Consider the following 7112-nt stretch of genomic DNA (forward strand, 5'->3'; position numbering starts at 1 on the left):
GTTATTAAAGAGTAAATACCCTGGAAGGATAATGAATTAACCAGTCGACAAGTATACGTTTTGGGAGTTGTTCGATAATCCGATCAATCGACATGGATTGAATCTTCGTTTATTACTTATCAACTCAAAACACATTTTGCATAACTGATAATTCTATCAGTTAATGAACTCTTCCAATAGTGATTCTAACTTCCAGCATTCTATCGGTACACGAAAGATCCTTATTTCTTCTACCTGATAGGATTATCCAGTATCTCTGAATAATATCTGTAAACACTAGTGTATTCCCTAATCACATAAATATTTTATCTAATTTCTGACTTGAATTATGTTCTGATACATTACCTGAATTTTATTCCGATACATTACCTGAATTCTGTTCTGATTTCTGGTCTGGATTCTGTTATGATATCTGATCTGAATTCTGTTTTGATTTTTGATATCTCCGTTTACTGACGGAGAAATGTTTTATATGGGGGGTTTATTGTTGGAGGAAGTATATCTGCAGGCTTCTCGGCTGTGTGCTCAGGGCCTTACTGGTTATACGGGGTGTATGGTTGCAGGGAACCTACACAAACGAATTGTGAAAGGATGGGGGTATATATATATGTTTTAAAAGATCTGTATCTTTTTACTTATTTTACGGGAACACACTAGATAACCTATTCTGAACTCATTAACTCAGTCATCCGAAATATTTCTCTGAACTGAAAGCTCATTGTTCGTTACCATCTGAAATATCAATAGGATCTCCACTCAGCATAAAAATCTATGGTTTTTCGGAACTAATAAGGAAATATATGTTTATTTGTATCTGCATATTCTTCAGCATCATCGGGTAATTCTGTATTAGTGAGCTTTCTGAAGCTCACTCTATTACTCACCATTGCAGGTTAAAAGAATTGTACCAGTGTAGCTATCGACTTTAGTAAGGGAGTTCTTCCAGCGTTGCTTACAGAGTATGGTACATGTGATTAGGGGCATGTAATTGTCTTTTGTTTTATATACGAGTCTGAAAATATGTTTTATTTCTATGTACTGATAAATGATTTTATGAGTTTACATGTTTTAATAAAAGTTTTAAATTTACTGCTATTTTTACAGTGGGTTGCTCCGGTGGCCCTAATGTGACATTCTAGATCAAATCGAATTACCCTCATTGGTCTGTGGGGGTTACACTCTTCTTACAGTATCGATACCCTAGGTTCAAGTATTAATACTCCTATGAGTATCATTACAAAAATGGGTTCTGTTGCTGAAAATGTGACCCAATACTGATATTGTTACCCTGAGTATCGATATTGTAGGGGCAATATCGATACTCTCCATAGCAATATTAATTATCTCAAGTATTTTCCCTAAAATTCATCCCAGTTCATCCAATATCGATACTTTTACCCAAAAATGTATTGTTTAAGATTAGAAAACATCCAAAAATCATTTCAAAGGTCTTATTTGGTTCCTAATCATGTGCTAAAGCTTTAGGAGGTTGCTTAAGGTCTTAAAGTGGTATAAAAAGACCTTCATTATATCTAAAACATTTTTTAATCATGAAATCAAGTATAAACCCTAAAAATGCTTAAACACATAATTCATAGCAATTCTTCATATTTATTAAAGTCTTAACACTCCAAAGGATTAGAAATGCACTACCTTGATTTTAGAATCTCGAAATGAAGCTTTTTAGCTATCTACCACTCTCTTCTAAGACTTTCATACAAAAACCCCCACTTTCTCTAGCTAATATGGGGGACCAATGATTTCCTTAGAACAAAAAGGGTTGAAGAATAAGGGATTATGGATGAATTGAAGCTTAAAGGAGACCTAAAAGAGTTCAAGGAACTTACCCTTAGCTATGACACTTTGAGAGGAAGAATGAAGAAAATGAAGAGAAGAAGATAAAAGAAGATAATAAACTTTGATATTTTCACAAATGGGATAATTACATTGTTGGTCTTTCGTATTTTACCTTATATTCAAAAATACCCTTTTTATGGCTAATTGGTCCCAATTTCAACCCAATTAAGCCTAAACCCGGCCCAACAACTTCAATTATTAACTCCACGAGTCCCACATGCCTTTCAGGTTAACCCAACTAATAACCCATAATTTGGGGTATTACAATAATAATGATAACAAATCTCCTTGTAGTTTTTAAGATAATATGAAATAAGATCCCTCCCTCTTTGGAAACTTTTTTTAGGTATTTTCTTTCCTTTATCTTTTTTCTTGAAAATCAAGAGAGAGAAACTAACAATTTACTGAATCGTCGAAGCTCTGATACCAAGTGATATGAATTTGATTATAATGATTGTCTAGTAAGACATGACAAGAAACTTTAAGTTCAAAGTACGAACGTTGTAGGTTTGATTTACAAATGGTAAGGAATAGTTGTAAATGCTTTTGTGAATATGATGGATGGATATTGAAATAGGAAATGTATGGAAAGTGATGGAGATAAGGGTTTCGGGAAAGGATGGGTTGTATGGAAAATGATGAAAGTAATGGATATGGAAAAAGATGGTTTAAGTTAAGGTTGGCGTGGGAACAAGGAAGAACCAACACTATGAAAAGTGAAGACCCAAACTTATAAGTTCTTGAATTATTATAGAAGATGATGAGCTGTGACCCTCTAGTTATAAAGAACAAAGAACCAACAATATAACAAATAGATAAGCCACAAGACTAAGCTTGATAAGTCGATAAAGTTCTTGAAGAACCAAAAAAGAGAACACTATCAAGTATGTTTATAATCATCAAAGTTGTGTTCTTACAATAGAGAAATGGAATCCTATTTGTAGTGTTCAAGTCTAGAATTTGAAAAGTCACAGCAAGGGAGTAAAGTCTTCATCGTAATAGAAATGAAGACACACATAATAGTTTTTGTACTTCCTTCTCCCTTGGTAGCCAAAAAGATTTGATAGAGCTCTACGATGAAAGTGGAAAACTCTAGGATGAATGTACACACCATTTGTCAACAAGGTAGAAACCTTTGAGCTTCCAAAGCATAGTTTATTGTTATTCATTATTCTTTAATATCTTAATAGATGAATAAAATACCCTTCAATGCTCTCTTCCTCTTGAGAATTCGAATTCCCTCCTTTTAATTAGTGATAATGCAGTCCTTGAATGCTTATTATCTCTTGAAGAATTCAAAAAGCCTCTCTTTAATCCAAGCTTTATCCTTGTTGAAATTGTTTCTAGACAAAATTGTATCTAGACATACTATAGGAAACATTCATGCTTATTAACTTGAATAAAAATAAGAAAATAAAATAAAATGATATCTAAATATAAATGAACTGACACGGTTAAATGAACTAGCAAGTATATTTATTCATGTGTAATAAATGAACTACCATTCAAAATATGTAAATTTATTAATGCTCCTGAAAACTCATGCACAAGTAGAATATTACATTGCTCAATCAAAATTGGTTGATGTAAGGCTATCCAAGCTTCTTCAATGATGGAGAAGTTGACAGCCTTGTTGTTTCCCTATCTAGAAGAGATGCCAAATGCCATACTTGAATTTATAAGTAATCTGCACAAGTAATGAAAGAAATGATTAATGGAATATGAAATGAATGAAAGAAATGAATTTAAGAAGAAATAAAGAAATAGAAAGATTATCAAAATGGGTTGCAGAAATTATGAAAAAGTATCCTTCAATGGTTCATGAATTGGCCTCCAATGATGTTGCTAGGTGTTCCTTCAATGGTGATGGTGTTGGCGTGAAGAAGATGACGATGATTTAGAATAGTATCTTAAATAAGCCAAAGAAGAAGAAAAGCTATATAAAGCTTATCCCCATTCTCTATAAACTAAAGTAAGGGGTGGTATGTTACGACTTGAACCCTCTAGTTATAAAAACTAGGAGCTCAAAGTATTAAGGAAAGGGATTGACGCCACAAACTTAGAAAGTTTGCTTAATCGATAATGTTCTTAAAGAACTTGTAAGAGAGAATAAAGAGTTTATATTAATCAAAAGGGTTGAGTTTACAAATGAATAAGCCTTCTTATTTATAAGATTTGGAAGGGCTGGACGAATAATTACATGCCTATTCGGTGGAATTGAAGACACGTCTCCCTTGGTCGAATGATTAAATACTCATTCACTTTGGCGCCAAGCTTTGGGCAGGTGCTAGGTGTGTGCTAAGGGTGTGGCCAAATGGTGGTGAAGGATGCCTCATGTCTTCTCGCAAATTAAGCTCCATTTAACTACAACAAGCTCACCAACGTGCATCTAGGTTTCATGGCATCCAATGGTGAGTCTTTAAACAACTCCTTTTGAAAAGGCACCTCATGGAATGGCATCTATTCGCAAAAAGGTACCTACAATTCAGGTATGAGCTTGGAGGGTAACTAACAACTTTGTCCCAAAATGATCTTGAGTTGTCTCGGAGTTGTTCTAGTCATGTTTCCATAGCTCTTGAACTGCAATTCTAGCTTAAGTTAGCTTCCATCATGTGGCCGCCTATGTACCTACAAAAGAAAGCATAATATAATCTAAGTATTAAAAGCAATAAACATATAAATATGTGGTTAATAATAGTAACTTCATACATCACATAATATTATCATCATAACTATAAATGTAATATATGTAAATTATAATCATAACTATTGTATAAAGAAAGAATAAATTAGAGAAAATCCCTCTTTGATTATTATGAAAGGTTGGAGATGCAAAGTTAAATATGATGTTGAATTGGATCACATCATCCCCATTCTTTAAAGTAATTTGTCCTCAAATCGAAAGCTGGTTTCTCGCCAACGTCCCTCCATCCAATAGTTATTGCTTTGTCAATAATGTGGATCTCTTTAATAGACACTTTTTCGAGATATGTCCTTGACATATTGTTTTGAATGGTTAGGTTCCTTGATATTCCAAAAGTGATGTCCCATAACTTTCCAATTGGCATATTCATTGAATCCTCATAAGTCACGTCCATTATTTCTTTTAAGTTCATATTCTTTGAATGAATAATTGGGTCCTTTTACTTCTCATTAGACACATCTTTTGGATTTTCAAAGGTCGTGTCTCCTAATCTTTCAATTTGACAAATGGTGTCGCTTGGTATATTCTGTAATTCTAAGAAAAATTTTGCATTTTTAATGTTAAAATAATCATCTTCAACCTTACATTCTGTCAATAGGCATTCACGTATCAAGCACTTTAAGGAATAAACACTTGTTTTCATATCAGTTTCCTCCATGCTTGTTGTTGTTTTACCTTTCCTCATAGCCTCAACACTTTGTTTCAATTTTACCTGGTTATTCTGAACTTGTTTCGGCGTTAAAGGAGTAAGGATAATTTTCTTCCCTCCATGGCTGAACGAGTATTGATTGGTGAAACAATAATGGACAGTCCTTTTGTCATAGTCTTCCGAGAAGCAGATGGCTAGCGTACATAGGGACAACATCACATATAACCTCGTACATGTATTTTCCAATTGAGAAAGGAACTATCACATGTTTGTTAACATTGAGTTCCCCTCGTTCATTGAGCCATTGTAGGTTATAAGGACTTGGGTGCTTCATTGTTTTCAAGCCAAGTTTATCCACCATGATTGTGTTGGTCAAGTTAGTACAACTTCCACCATATATGATAACAAAACATACATTTTCATTCACATGGCATCGTGTATGAAAGATATTTTCTCATTGTGCATTATCTTCCATCACTTTTCTACTTAGACTTCTTTTAACCACCAGAGCTTCTCCTTCAACGGGATCCGTAATTTTCGTTTCTTCATTGACTTTTGTTGGTGCTTCTTCTTCAGACTCGGATTCAATATCACCGTTTCCAAGTAAAAGCATTATGTTCCGATTAGGACATTGTGTAGATGCATGGCCCCTCCCACGACATTTAAAGAACCTAATGTCTCTATAACGTTTAGTGGTTTATTTTCCTCAGTTAGAGTTTTTATTCACTTGCTGAGCCTTTGAAGATTCGACTTGTTCTTTGATAGGAGAAGGAGTAAACTTCTTTATGTTGTTTGGACTCTATTTTGAGGGTGTGGGCGTAACATTGCGAGATGTATGCCTCCTCCTTAGTGCCTTTCTATCTTCATTTCCATTTGTACCATCTCATCTATTTCAATGTAATAGTACAATTCCATGGTGTTGGCAATTTCTGGATTAAGTCTGGTAAGGAATCTAGCCATGGTTGCTTCACGATCCTCCTCAATGTTGACTCGAATCATTACCACTTCCATTTCTTTATAATAGTCCTCCACACTCCTTTAGCCTTGCTTGAGATTTTGTAATTATTGAAACAAGTTTCAGTGATAATGAATAGGAATGAAATATTTCCCCATTATACCTTTCATTTTATGCCAAGTTGAAACCGGTCTTTCTCCATTCCTCTTTCTGCTAAGGGTAAGTTGATCCCACCATATTAAGGTATAGTCTATAAACTCCATGGCTGTCAATCTCACTTTTTTTTATCTCCGAATAGTTGTGGCAACTAAAAACATGTTCCACCTTGCTTTCCCATTCAAAATAGGCTTCAGAATCAGTCTTTCCTTGGAATTGAGGAATTTTAATCTTGATATTACTTAGGATGTCATCAACAATAGCACATCTGGGTCCTTGAAATATTTCTTGTTCTCCGTCATCAATATTATCTTGAACATCTTCTTCTGGGAGTGGTTGTTGTTGCCTTCTAGGAACACCATTGTTCTGGCCTAGTGGTAAATCCTGACTTTGATCTATCTTTTCATGAAGATCATCGAACTCTTCACGGAACATTCGCATTATTTCTCCAATTAGTGATTGCATTTGCAAGTTTGGTGGTCATGTATTTTCTCTGGGACTTTAAGACATGGTTAGTGAAATAAAAATAAATTGAAAACCTTACTAGCACACTGACAAAGCCTCACTTGGTCTCTACAAAGAAAATTCAGATTTCACTCCACTCACACTCGTGTTACACTCGAGGATATGTTTCTTGGCTTTTTCTTATCCCCCTTCTGTTCTCACCCTCTCTATTTCCTTTTTCCTCTCAATTCTCTCTTGTTCGGTCCTTTAGAGAACTAACTCAAGATTGAACAAGTTTCTTTTTTTGTGCGTTGCTAAAGGAAATGGTTAATATAAAAATGGATACG

The sequence above is a fragment of the Hibiscus syriacus genome, unplaced genomic scaffold (genome assembly GCF_006381635.1).
Source record: "Hibiscus syriacus cultivar Baekdansim isolate YM2019G1 unplaced genomic scaffold, ASM638163v2 tig00111772_pilon, whole genome shotgun sequence".
Lineage (NCBI taxonomy): Eukaryota > Viridiplantae > Streptophyta > Magnoliopsida > Malvales > Malvaceae > Hibiscus > Hibiscus syriacus.